Source organism: Rhinolophus sinicus, chromosome 16 (genome assembly GCF_057876585.1).
Source record: "Rhinolophus sinicus isolate RSI-liver-muscle chromosome 16, RSI-T2T, whole genome shotgun sequence".
Classification (NCBI taxonomy): Eukaryota; Metazoa; Chordata; class Mammalia; order Chiroptera; family Rhinolophidae; genus Rhinolophus; species Rhinolophus sinicus.
In genome coordinates, this window is record NC_142516.1 from 55,153,121 (window position 1) to 55,167,939 (window position 14,819).

General features: G+C 36.6%; 1 protein-coding gene across 50 annotated transcripts in view; it reads right to left on the minus strand.

Moving 5' to 3' along the window:
* The window catches only part of PTPRD (protein tyrosine phosphatase receptor type D), a 2,065,421-nt gene that overhangs the window by 446,003 nt on the left and 1,604,599 nt on the right, over positions 1-14,819 (minus strand). Inside the window, exon 1 of one of the 50 annotated variants that reach the window (XM_088793162.1) lies at positions 5,322-5,341. The exons of the other annotated variants lie outside the window; for them this stretch is intronic. The gene's annotated coding sequence lies outside the window, so the exon portion shown is untranslated. Of the gene's footprint in view, positions 1-5,321; positions 5,342-14,819 lie in introns of those variants that run through there. 50 annotated transcript variants of the gene reach the window in all.

The window sequence follows — 14,819 nt, forward strand, 5'->3', positions numbered from 1 at the left end:
TGATAAATCCCACACACTCTTCCACTGTGCCTGCACTAAGTGCTCAGTGGCTTCCTCAGTTGAGGAGAAATCCCTGACAAGACAGGCAATCACTGTGCATGAGGTAGGCAGTAGTCAGCGTTCATGGAATCACAACAGTGTGTAAAATCAGAGGTGACTGAGGGGATGTGGTTTAGAGCACCAGAAACAACTACTACAGCAACTAATAAAATTGTAAACCTAGTGCAGGTCAAACAATGAATGGGCACAGGCCTGATCTGGCTCATGGATTCCATATGCTTTTCATCTTGAGGAAAGCCTTCCCTGACTACCTCTCAGAGCAAAGCTGCTCAGAGTGAAGCCCCCTAACCCCACCACCACGTCAGCATTACTCCACACAACTACATCATTCACGGTCATGTCTGTCAACCCCTTAAACTATGAGCATCCTGAGGAGAGACTCTGTTCCCTGTTCATTAACCCCAGTATCTGGTTTAAAGTAGGTGTTCAATACAAATCTACTCACTGAATTAGTTCACAGAAAAGGTCCACTGGTGTTTTTGAGACTGAATAACCAAACATAATTTTTAATAGAGCTCTATTACCTACAAGTATAACTCAAACCCAATCGGAATAAACAGTCCTAAAGTCACTAAGGAACGAAACAATCATTTCTTAACTCCTGCACAATGGGCTTTATGACTCAAAAACTTAAACACTAAGATGAACTTTGTTTCTTGAAAAGGCTACACAGCCTCAACTACTAAAATTATATGTTCTCAACATGTGTACTTTTTCATGTTAATAAAAAAGATTAGAAAAACTATCTTCCCCCCAAAAAAAACCTAAAAGTTATTCAATTTCATCATCTTGTGCTACAGAAACTGGCTTTGTTTTTTTGCATGGGACATAAAAATTCACCTTCTTTACTATAAAAAAGCTATCTTGATTTTTGTTCCTTTCTCAAAGGTTCTCATGACATTTCCTTTGAAAGACATCTGGTCTGGCTGGGACCTAAAGAGAGAGGCCTAAGTGACAGATCTGCATGTGGAAACTCCAGAGAGATCAACACAGGTGGGGTGGGGGGGTGGGGGAGTGGGGGTAAGGGGGGGAATCTGAAACATTCCATAAAGATTGAGGATTTCCTTAAGCCAGCTCATTGGGTACCTCAACATAAATAGCAAAACAGCTGAATGTTTCTATCCTACTTCCTACATATGGTGCAAACAAAACAGAAAAACTAAGTATTAGAAAGAGACTAATACACAATGCAAATATGCCCAATAAACTTTCATCCTTGAAAAAATTACAGAAAAGTGTCTTGTATCACAGGCCTACTATACTATTTCTTGCAATGATATCTATCTATCTATTTTATCTATTTCAATCTATATAAATTGGTTCATAGAGAAAACAAACTAAGCAGGTCATTCTTGGATAAAATTATAATTTATGTAACTAGGAATAGTTGGGAAAAGTTTCCACATAATTGCTTTGAAAAAATAAGACCCACCCCTCTCCTCTATAAACTTATGTCCATCAGTTCCTATATATTATTTTTACTCTTATAGGGAGAAATGATTTCTGTTGATGATAAATAGATTCTCTAATAGATTCCAAAAGGTACATGCACATCCCCTTTAGAAAACTCAACCGAGAGACATAGAGGGTAGAAAATTTTTTATGAGAGTTATGATCCTGGAATTACCTCAGAAACACTGTTTTAAAAAATCTTGTTGTACACCTCTTCAAGAAAACGGAGTACCAAGTAATAACTAAAATAGGATGATGCAGACCCAATCCTGTCAAAATAATCTAATTTCCTCTGATGGAATGACTAACCCAGTAGATCAAGGGGAAGAAGCAAGAGACAATTTATATTTGTATTTTAGCAGAGCTTTTGATTTTGTTTCTCATGACATAATCATCAATAAACTGAGAAAATAGGACCCACGCTGCATAGCTATGAAAAGGCAAGAAGGTCAAGCCTGGCAAGGAGCTATCGACGGGAAAGTGTCAGCCTCAGAGGCAGCATAACAAATGGGGTTCCACTATGGTCAATTCTGGGTAGCGCTCTGGTGGACATTTTTCATTAATTACCTGGGGCATGGAATAATTAGTACCATCATTAAATCTGCATATGAGAGCAGACTAGAAGGAAGGGTTGGAGGAAGGGAGAGGAAGAGGCAGGAGGCTGTCACCAACCACTGAGGAATATAAAATCAAAATTCAAAATGAACTTGAGAGTTTGAAAAAGATGCCACAAACAGAATGCATTTCGGGGAACAAGTGCCATGCCATGTATGCTGTTCTTCCTCCCAGCATTTTCAGTGCTTAGGCTGTGAGGCCCATTCTTCTCAGTTAAATGGCCACTTTCATTGATTTGGTAAATATACAAGATATGCTGTGCTGAGTTCCAAGGTTACTTTGTTAAGCAAGATGGGTTCTAATTCCAAACGCTACCAAAATGATCCGCTTATTGAAAAAGACAATTTAAAGGAATGACTACAGTAGAGAGTGTTAGGGATTACAGTAAGAACAGTACTTTGTCTGGAAGACAGATCGGTCCACCGTTCTACCTCCTCTCCCAGTCTGAGTTAGTTACTTCTCTTAGATGCTTTCCTATTTCTCTCAGCCTTCCTCTGTCACAGAATCCTATAGTGTAGTCAGATGTATTTATTTATCTGCCCTCTATACTTCTAATCTCTGAAAGGACTTGGGCCATAGATTATATGTACCTTTGTATCCCCAGAGAAGATCACCTGACACATAACAGATACTCAATAAATGTTTATTGATGTGGAACTGAAAATAAACCACACACATGCAAAGCGGATTTCATGCAAATGTAAAACAAACAAACAATCTCGTGGGGCTGTCGTAAAACTCAAGAGTTAATGCCCTCAATACATCCAGAAAGTCAAAGTAAAAAATTTAGAGAAGGGCATCTTCTGCACGTGTGGTAATTTCATACACAGGTAAGTGGAGAAAGTCTCTATAGGATGAGTGAAGACAGAGGGCCAAGACTAAGCAGGGATGTCTTTAGGGAGAACAAATCTGAATTAAGAAAAGAGGTGAGGGTGGGAAGACAGGGATTGTTCAGGGAACCAGGGGTCACTGACGATCTGAAGCTGAAGCCAACAGGAATGTCCCAGAAAAAGTGAGATCAGCAGGGCCAAAGACAGCCAAGAAATTAAGAAACAAGAAATACCTGGGGAGGGCACCCCGGATCACACAAGGAACTCAAAATGTGTTGAAACTGTGAGTGAAAACAGAAGATAGGCATCCAAGAACAGGGTAGGGCATGAATTTAGAGACTATAAAACAAACTACGGCACAGAGTATTCAATGGTCCAAGTAAGCATAAATAATGAAGATGACTCAGAAGAGAAATTCTTAAATGGAAGAATGGTGTCCACATACAGGTACATACATACATACATACATACATACATACATACATACATACACAGTACAGATTACACAACTGGTAAGAGAATATACTGACTGCACAAAAATAATAAAGACAAGTTAGAAGAGAAATTCTTTACCTTACTAGGAGGGGAGACTTTCATGACTGAACTTAAAGTTCTAGTTATATGTGTGTTCTGGGGAGAATGCTCATTTCCGTAGACAGTAACTTAGAGCAAATGCATCAAGTTTTTCCGAAACCACCTCTTTTTATTCAATAAATTCTGTTCTCAAATATGGCCAAATCTGTCTCAGCTTTCTTGTGGCTCCAATTCTGGTGCCATAAGAAATCACTTTAAATCACTTTACATTTAAATCACTTTACAGAATTTGGCTTTTCTTTCAGTAGTCTCTTCATTATTACTGAGGAAAGGGGCAGTGAGAGAGCAACGTGGAAAGAAGAGATAAGAGTGAACCACTCATTTGAAAACTCCACATCTGATATTTTCTCAGTCTTCAAGCCATGTTTGTGCTGTTCTGCTGTCACACACTTAATTGGCTTACCTTTAAGCACAGAGAACGAAGGGCCACTGAAAACATATATTTTCCAAGATAATCCACAAAATGCAAAATACACAGTAATAAACATTTGAGGTGATTGAGACTCAAATATGACCCAATCTTTCCCAATAGCATAACTGTCAGGGGCATTTCAGAGAACTCAGAGAAAAGGATTGGTTTAGGAATTGAAAATGAACATTCAGAGTTGTTACAAAATTTTGAATATAGCATTTACTCATCAAAATAAAACAGTAATTATGATATAATCACCTTATGTTATATGGATTTTGTTAGCAATCAAACCAATTTTGTTTGAGGAGATATACTGCAATCTTTAAAATATTCCTATCAGTATGAGGCAATACTATTTTTTTCCTTATCCTCTACAGAAAATTATTCCTGAGCAACTTTAAAGTCACTGTATTACTGGAACTAGCAGTGTTGATACAATTCTTTAGTTAAAGCCATTAAGTCTATTTTGGAGTATCTGATTCCAAGGACCCAAACCAAGGGGTGAAAATGAAAAATTATGAACGTGGCTTATTAGAAAAATAGCTATAATAGACCTTACTGCTGTGACTATTGAATGTAGAAGTGAAACAACCATTAGCCTGTTTTACCCACTGGAAAACACCCTATGGCGGTACTTGACTGATCCGACAAATTTCTGTACACAATTGGTGTGCTAATGGAGCACACATTTACCCCATAACAAAGGAAATCTCAAATGTACGCCTTTGGGTTTACAGCAATTCCAGAATACCAAACCACCACTAAGGATTTTAAGTGAAGTCCCTGCTGACCTATTCCTTGGTTAAACCCTTCTGTCTCTTCAAAACAGTAACATTGCGCACAGGACAAATTATTGATAAATTGCAGGATTTCACACAAAAATAGGAGGGGAATTAAAAATCCATAACAGACATTAGCTTTAAGAAATACACTTAATAGAATATAATCATTGCTCTAGATTCCAGTTTTTCCTTTGTGTATTTCAAGACATAAAGGTCTATGCAAGACTCCTATTATCACAGTGTACTGAAGAACAGAATTGGTTCAGCTATGGAAAGAATGAGATGAGCCAAGCAGTCTTTTGATTGCTGAGGATAATCTATAAACACAAGACACCATGTTGACCCTCGAAGTGATCTCTTCTCACATCCTCACAAGGGAAGGCAAGCCAGCGATACAGTTATAGGGTACAAAACAGCATTTAGGAAAGGTTCCTAAAGGAAATCATTCTTCCATTCAACCATGTTGCCATGGTAACCAAACCAATCAAGCTTCTTCACAAAGGCTTTTATGTCAAGTTCTGTTAGCAAACTCATATAGAAAGTATAACTCAACGAAATTAACACTACATGTGTTACCTTATTAGAGATAGGTGGAGGAAACAAATCCTTTTAAAGATTAGAGGAATATGTACTTCTTCCGTATCAACATCTTAAATTAGTCAAGTTCAGTCTTTTTAAATAAAGAAAAGACTCTTGAAAGCTCTTCTTCTGGAATAGAAAAAGAAAAAGGAATTTCTCTGCCAGTACTTGTCCTTTCCAAAATGGATTCTTTCCCCACCTTCTAGGGAACACAACAAGTACTGCATTTTGCTGAATCTTTCATTATAATTTCTTTGCAAACCCATGCTTCAGATACATTTGTATTATAGCACATAATGCATAGAAAAAATCCCAGCACTTACCACCTAGCATTTTTACGGCAAGCAGAATAGCTGGGAAGTCATACGGATCTATTTTATTAAAGGGTATTTTCCTTCAGCATGGCTTGATGAATCTCTACAATGGAATATAATTTGAAGGCTGTGTTATGTGTGTGACTTGGTTTTATACTAGAATAACTCCATTTCTATGGAACAATCCTCATGTTAGTTAAACTCACTTATTAAAAGCAAACAAAAACTCTGAGCAATAGCTTTAGTGAACTTAATAATTTGACACTCAGCTCAAATGATTTTGGATTTTACAATAAAATATTACTCCACTGTGTTGAGTAAATCATTCATATTCCTATCTTTGATTTCATTCAGAAATACTAAAAGAAAGCCTATGTGCTCGTCCTGTATTTTATGTTTATAGAAAATGCACCCTCTGTTATTTTCATAGAACAGAAATGATGGAATTCTTAAGATACCCAACAAGCAAACTCATTATGGAAGTGGATAATTAGTGGATCCAGCCTCTGCCCTAATATCCATCTTCAATTTTAAAAAGGCATTGTCTTCTTCCTGGACTCAGCAGCAGAATTTTGAGATTTCTGATAACCAGACTTTTCTCCAAAACACTTGACAATGGTGACTAAATAAAAAGTAATAACCAGCATAAATGTTTGGACCAAATAAAACTCAAATTACTTACTCAGGTTTTTAAGAGGTTAAACATCATTAATACCATTAAATATACATCACTCTTCCAAACTAATCGCCTGTCTATGATGTGAGGTACTGACAGCTTAGTAGGAATATTTTCAGGGCATACTAGCTTGTGTTAAATTGTAACTTTAAATTATATTTAAGGACATCTGAAACACTGTATAATTTAAGATTGTGCATTTTAATTTCTAGGCTTTTGACATCAGCAAGCTAAAAAGTAAATCTAAAACTTTGGAAAATATTATTTCAATTGGCTATATCTTTAAATATAAAATTATATACCTAACACTAAATAATGATAGCACTTTGTACTGGAAGTGCCAAAAAAATGTATACACATGACTTTTATTCATCTTTGTTATCGGTATATATTATTACAATTGTAATACAATTTTTTTTTCTTTTGTAAAATGTGAGTACATTTTTGGGGACACCCTCTGTATTTGTGTGGCCACTTGAAAATTCACAGTGTACATTCTATTCCTCACCTTATTTGATTCTCTCTACAATTCTAGGAGATAGTCAGGGAGATAACGGGAAGAAAATGAATCCTAATTAGGTTTAATAACTCATTTATTTATAATGCTGTCTTTTATAATAATAATTTTAAGAGCGAACATTTAGTAGGCCAGGTATTGTCCTAAGAGCTTTTCTCTTCAATGTTAATCTATTTCAATATTATCATATTACATATATTACATATATGCATTATATATATGTAATATACATTACACACATACACACATTCAGTTCTCACAATAATTTTGAGATGTGATATGGCTATTCTCATTTAACAGATGAGAAAACAGAGGTTCAGAGAAATAAAGTAGTCTGCTAAAAGCCACATAGCCAATAAAACCAGTTGTCAGAATTCAAAATCAGATGCACTGAATTATCATTATATTCATTTTCTTTATAAATAGACTAAATACTCAGATGTGCTCCCTAAAAGATCATTACCATATATGTATGTGTGTGTGTGCGCACACACACACACACACACACACACATATATATAATATTTATTACTCACATAATATTTGTGCAATTTACACATTTCAGACAAATTGTTAATTTGGCTCTGATAATTGTGATTTTAACTTTCATGGATAAATCTGGCTATTTCTATAACAATATGAATGTAGAAATTCTAAACACAGAGCTGCTTGCTCTCAAAACAGATTTAAACAACTATTTCTAAAGGGTTCCCCGTTTTCACTTAGAAGAATATGAGGGAAAGGACATAGCCCATTAATTGCAATGCTTGACTATTGTGTTAAATACAAAATATCACTACACCAGAACAAGGTACAAAATGCTAGGAAGTGATAGTTTAACAAGAACTGAACTTTCAAAATGAAGAGACATGAGAACTTATTATCCTTTACTTTGTTAAGAATAAAAGATGTATAAAATACCAAGCTTTCTGAGTCCTGCCCAACCATTCTATTGCTAAGTAGAAACATTTATCAAAGTTTGTCATAGATTTGACTCCGTTTGAAAAATTGAAACATAAACTGTTTTTCTTTTCTTTTCCTTTTTCTTTTTTTTTTCTTTTTGATGCACATGATAAGTAGTAGGAAACACACTGAGTAACACACTGTCCAAGGCTGCAATCTAGAGTTTACATTCATTCATTCATTTGGTAAACACATTTATTAACCACCTGTTTTTCAGATACCGATGACAGTCGAGATGGAGGAAAACAGACAAATACAAGAAATACTTCAGAGATAGAAGACTGGTGTTCAGTATTTGATGAAATTATCTTTCTAATATAACATTTTATATATTTTGTATTGATATATTATACTATTAATATGTTAACTTACATTTTATATTAATATATCTTTCTAAGATAAAAGCTCTTTGGGAAACTTGGGACACAGATTAACCTTCTACGTCATATTTTAACCATTTTCAATAAAATTATCTGGGAGAGTTTTAGTTAAGGCCAGATTCCTTTGTGACATGACATTGTGAAGTTGTCGATAGCTGGAATGACCCGATAATTCTTTCACCTGACATATAATCAGAGAGCACAAAATGAGCAGAAAGATCACACATGGGCTCCCCTGTGTCCTGTTCCCCTTGTCCACACAATGATATACTCTGGGAATCAGCTTATTATTAAAGCATAACAATGAAAACTGTCAATCCTATGACAACCGAGTCAAGTGTCCTTGCTTCAAGATTCTTAAGGTAGCCATTTCACAGCTTTTGAGGAAACATTTTAGATATTCTGAAATTTAATTATCTCTTTCTCTCTACAATAACAGAGAAAAAGATATAAATCGACATAGTATTTAATATTATTATTAAAATTTGCTAATACCTTGTGTATATTGTATATATTTATATTTCTATATATTTTTATATATGTATATTTAATACAACCCCTTATAATGCCAGTGCAGTTATTATGCCCATTGTACAAATGTAGAAATTGAGGCACAGATAAATTAAGTAATTTGATGAAAGATGACTCAGCTAGTAAGTAGTAGAGCTAGGATTCTATCTGAGGCAATGTAGCCTAAATCTCAGCATTTAAGATAAGAGCAGAGTTCCTGCCCTCAATCTAGCTATTTGTCTGAAGAGAAAGGGGACAAACAGAATATAGTCACGCACTGCTTACCAATGGGGATACATTCTGAGAAATGCATCAGAATCATTAGGCAATTTTCCCATTGTACAAAAATCATACTGTACTTAGACAAACCTAGATGGTACAGCTTACCACACAGCTAAGCTATATGGTACAGTGTACTGCTTCTAGTCAACAGACTGTACAGTATGTTACTGTACCAAACAACACAACATTTAATCAAGCACAAGAGAAAATTATGTAGTCAAGGGACGTGGTAAACAAGAGATGTATGAGACTGCTGCTGGCATAACACGGCATACTGCTTTACAGCAAACTTTGTTTAATAAGTAGAAAGAGTACACTCTAACATCATGACAAAAAGTAGGGTGTATTAAATATATAAACCCATAACATAGCCATTTATTATCAGTATCAAGTCTTATTTCCTGTACATAACTGTACATAATGGGCTATACTTTTACCCGACTGGCAGTGCAGTAGGTTTGTTTACACCAACCTATCCCCAAAAACCTGAGTGATGTGCTGTGCTATGATGTTAGGATGGCTACACCTCACTAGGCAATAGGAATTTCTCAGCTCCATTATAATCCTTTTTTAATTTTTTAAAATTATTTTTTATTAGCTTCAGGTGTACAAAACAATGTAATAGCTTTGTACTATTTATAGATACTTATACCCCTCACACAGTGATAACCCCCCTTCCCCCAATCTACTACCCCTCTGACATCGTATATAGCTGTTAGAATTCCACTGACTCTATTCCTTATGCTGTACTCCACATCCTGTGACTATACACACACACACACATACATATTAAATTATAGTTGACATTTTTTACACTTCAGCTTCAGGTGTACACTGCAGTGGTAAGGCACCTACACCATCCATGAAGTGTCTCCCTAATAAGACAAGTTTCCATCAGATACCCTACAAAATATTTACAACATTATTGATTATACTCCTCCAACTGTCTTTTGTATCCCTGTGGCAATCTTGTGGTTACTGACTGTGCTTTCTAATCCCCTCACCTTCTCCCTCATCCCCACCCCCCTCCCACCTACAGCTCTGTTTTTTCTCTATATCTCAGACTGTTTCTGATTAGTTTGTTCATTTATTCTATTCTTTAGATTCCACATATAAGTCAGATCATATGTTATTTGTCTTTCTCCGTCTGACGTATTTCTCAGCTCCATTATAATCTTAATGGGCCCACCTTGGTACATCTGGCCCATCGCTGACAGAAACATTGTTAGGCGGTACCTGGCTGTATACTCATTACTATAACATAATATGATCACATTCATTAGCTAATTAGAAAATATCATGATTTAAATGAAGAATTCTATTTCTCCAGTTCATTCTCATGAATGCTTCCTTTAACTTAAAATACCTACAAACTACATACGACAGACACACACACGTTTGTGTGTATATATGTCTCTGGATCCATGCAAGATTCATGGAGTATAGTTACAAACTGCTTTTATTTTATCTTACACTTTCCCTTTAAAATTTACTCAATGGGGTAAAGTTTTTCTCTGCCCCTACATAAAAATCGAAGCAGTCCAATTACTTTTCTAACCATTGAGTGATATAATGACCAACCATCACTTCACATCACCAAATATAGCCTCAATTCAGAAATGAGAGTTCTCAGTTAAATGTATTAGCCATGGTTTAAACATCCTAGTTATTGTTACTTCGGTTTCCCAGCTGGGGTCAGCTATAGACCATCATCCAACAGGAAAGCATGGAGTCTGTCCCTTCATTTCCTTTTATACCTTGTCAAATTCCTCTACTCTCCCAATGATAGCTACATTTTCTGAACCACCAGGCCAAACTAGTGAAAAGGAGGAAACTTAATGGGAGTAAGAAAATTCTCATGTGGCTGCAGTTGGTAGCTGACATGTTCTCTGGATCTGGCTAATGTTTTTTGGTCTCTCTCTCTCTCTCTCTCTCTCTGTCTCTCTGTCTCTCTCTCTCTCTCTCTCTCTCTGTCTCTCTCTCCACTCCCCTCACCCACTCCCCCCTCAGTTGGTATGTTCATGGTTTTTCCACATGGCACTCATTCCTGGGAGCTTGTCACCTGTTGTACTTAATGTGGGTGCTATACTCTCTCCAATCCATCACTTACTCCTTCCCCAGCCCCTACGAATCTGGGGTAATTTCTCTTTAAGTCTGTTCCTTCCAAATTGGGCAGCAATTTGAATAGTGCACAAAAGGGACTCAGCTGTCTCTTATACATTGTTTCCCCGAAAATAAGACCTAGCCAGACCATCACCTCTAATGTGTCTTTTGGAGCAAATTTAATATAAGACCCGGTATTATATTATATTATATTAATTATATTATATAAGACCCAGACTTATATTATATTAAAATAAGACCGGGTCTTACATTAATTTTTGCTCCAAAAGGCGCATTAGATCTGATGGTCCAGCGAGGCCTTATTTTCGGGGAAACATGGTAGATGGCCCATATCTTGTCCTCAGGTAACACAAATGGCGGGAGGTCAATCCTTACACAGTGACCTCTTTTTTTCCCACTTGGTAATAAGCATCTAGCAGGCCTGTTCTCATCCATTTTAGATTTTCTAAACAGGAATAAGGACACTGATCCACAATATCCCTTCAACTTTACAGGAAACATGTAAAGCTCTAAAGGTGTTCCATAGAAAGTTTCTTCCCTAATTGGCTTAGTCAATGTGGTGGGAAAACTATCTTCATGAATACTCTCCTTGAATCCCAGCCCCTAAAAAAACTTTCCATTATTTCTTTTGAAATTTGTCTCTCAGTTTGGAATCTGAATTTGGTATCCTGTATCTACTATTATCTTCAGATTATAGCCAAAATTACTACTTTAATAATCTTTACTATATACTTATAATCAGTCCTGTAGGCAATTGAGAGGGTATCTACATTAAGTTTTAAGTTTGCAATCAATTTCAAATAGTGGGTTTGCTCATCTTGAGCAAGGTATTTTAGATACTGGTATTGTTGTTTTAAGAACTTAAATACCAATTATGAATACTGCATTATAAAGGAAATATCTATGACTACGTTTAATTTGATAGTTTACATTTATTATTATTTGTCTGTTAATAAAACTGTCTTTCCTTATGGATGTGCCAGATATTCAATAATCAGTACACTGGGCTATTTTTAAAGAGTATTAGAGACTAAATGTTCTCATCATTAATCTTAGAATAAAATTGATTTATTTTGCAAAGTAATGACTCAGACTTATTGAAAAATTATTAACAAATTATATGACAAATTATTGCACAGATACACATCATCCCTTAAACACTGTAAAAGGCCAACTCTAAAACAAGACAAGAGTCTTTAAATATTCTGTGACCACACGCGTTATAGGATATGTTGCCACTATTTAGGCAAACATTAAAGTCATTGGAAAACATGTTTCTTAGCTATTTTTGTTTTCTTTTGTTTTTGTTTTGCTCAGTAAGCATGTTTCGGCTTCCATTATTCCTTAAATGTACAAGGGGCTACACCACTCTTATGTTTTTTTATTCTGTACCAAGTTGAGTCACTGCCAGTTTCCCCAATGATTTATGACATTGGTTTTCTTTGACTTTTGCCCTTGAAACATTTATCCACAGCCTGATAATGTCCGCATTAGCCAGGGTTCTAGTTTCCTAACTACTATAAAAGCAAACATAGACCAAGAAATAAAAGGCTATAAGAACTGGGAATAAAACGTTAAAGTGTGAACCAATAGAAACACATGTGTTCTGACAGAAAAAGTGCACTTTAAACTGCACAGACAAGTGATCGCTACAATCTGGAAATTCTCCCAGAGAGAGGAGAATCGTTGCATTTATACCTTGGGTGGAAGGTTAAGAAAACGGTTGGTGAAGGCTAATGTTAAAATAATACCACAGGGAAGGGCAAAGGACAATGATTTACTGAGATAAAATGATTATAAAAGGCATACATCGGCTTACAAATGAAGTATCAATGATAATAATCAGTAATATTATAGGGCACTTATTTGCATTATGCATTCATCTTTATAACTCTCTATGGGGGAGAGGGGTGTATATTTTATCCCCAAATTACACATAAAACAACCAAAGTGGACAGAGGTTAAGCAATGTGCCCAAAGTCCCACAGCTGACGACAGAGGAGAACTTGTATCCAGTTCTGTTAAACTCCAAAATCTCCCATCTCCCCAAACCACTACATGTGCTACAGTTATTTACCTTGCAGCAATTTAGCAGGTTAGAAAGGAAGGTTAGCAGGAAGCAGAAAGAATGAACAGATTTCATCCTCTAAACTAAATTCAACATTCACACAGCCTACATTGTTATCCTTCTAAAATAAACTTCTGGTCAGATCAGTCCTCTGTATGAAATCCTCCAATGCTTTCCCATCTACAGCTGAAGCAAGAACAAATAAATACTCCAGAAATACTCCAGTAAGATATATGAGACTCAGTGACCTGTTTCCATCTTGTTAAACATGACAGCCCACTCTCCTCAGCCTCCTCGTGAAACCCTCCTCTTCTGGTGTTCTCCTGTACCACACTACTCTAGTTTTCTTTCTGCCTCCTGGGCTGCATATTTTCAGGCTCCTTAGAAATTTCAGCTTTGCCTAGACCTCTAAATACTTAGTGTCTCACTGACTCCCTTCTTGACATCTCTGGGTGATTCTATCCCTTCCCACATAGCTTTATGTTCCAAAGATTCTCAAACTTTTATGTCCGTGTCAACCATACCTTTGATCTACAGACTCATATAACACATAATCCCCCCCTGTCCTTGGATGTTTCATGAGTACCTCAAACCAAAGGTTTTCAAAATGATTTCTCCATCTCCCAACATGCTTATTTGTCAGCTTTCCACTTCTCTGTAAATGATACCATTTTAAGACAAAAACTTGTATCTATCCTCAGTTTCTCTCTGTACCTCCTCCTCCTCCACCTGCCCCGAATCCAATCCATCAGAAATTTTGTCCCCACTGCTATCTCCAATCCTATGACCTAAAATAGCTTCCTAAATGGCCTTCCTATGCACTTCCCAATCTATTCTTTACATAGCAGCGAGAGGAATCTTTTTAAAACAAAAAAAGCCAATGTGTCACTCTTCTATCTACAACTGCTCCCACCGTTTCCCATTGTGCTTTAAATGAAATCCAATCTTTTTAACAAGGCCCAGAATGACCTGAGCAATCAGTCTCTTGATCATCCCTCTCCAATCTTTATCACTTTCCTTCTCCACATGTGCACCACCCTCCATTCTGGCTGGCCTCCTTTCAGTTCACCAAACAGCTATTTCCTTGCTCTTGTCCTTTCCACAGGCTGATACTGGCTACCCATATCCAGCTGATTACTTCTCATCCTTCAGATCGCAACACAAATAGTGTCTCCAAAGAGAGATGTACATACAAGAGGATTCTAAGAGGGCGGGCACTACCTTTTTTTAAAATCCCCTCTCATAATCCTTAACAAGTTTGTAATTGTATACCCATCCATGGTTTCACTCTCCTCCTGATGGTAAGCCACCCAATGCAAGGATCATATCTGCTTTGATCACCAGTAAATGCCCAGTGCCTAGCATGGTGTCGGGCATAAAGAAGACAGTCTGCAAACACTAGAATGAAAGCTTTGCATGATCTTGTCCCTGACTACCTCTCCCAACTCTCCAACCCCACACTCTTGTTCTCACCACATCTTTAAAAGGCTTAAGATTTATCGAAAGCAGTAACGTCCTTGGCATATTCTGCCCCTTCGGCCTGAAATAGTCTCTCTCCCCTTGTTTAAACTGGGAAATTTCTGCTCACTGCTTGGATCCAACTCAGGTCTTCTACTTTCGGCCTACACACACACACACACACACACACACACACACACACA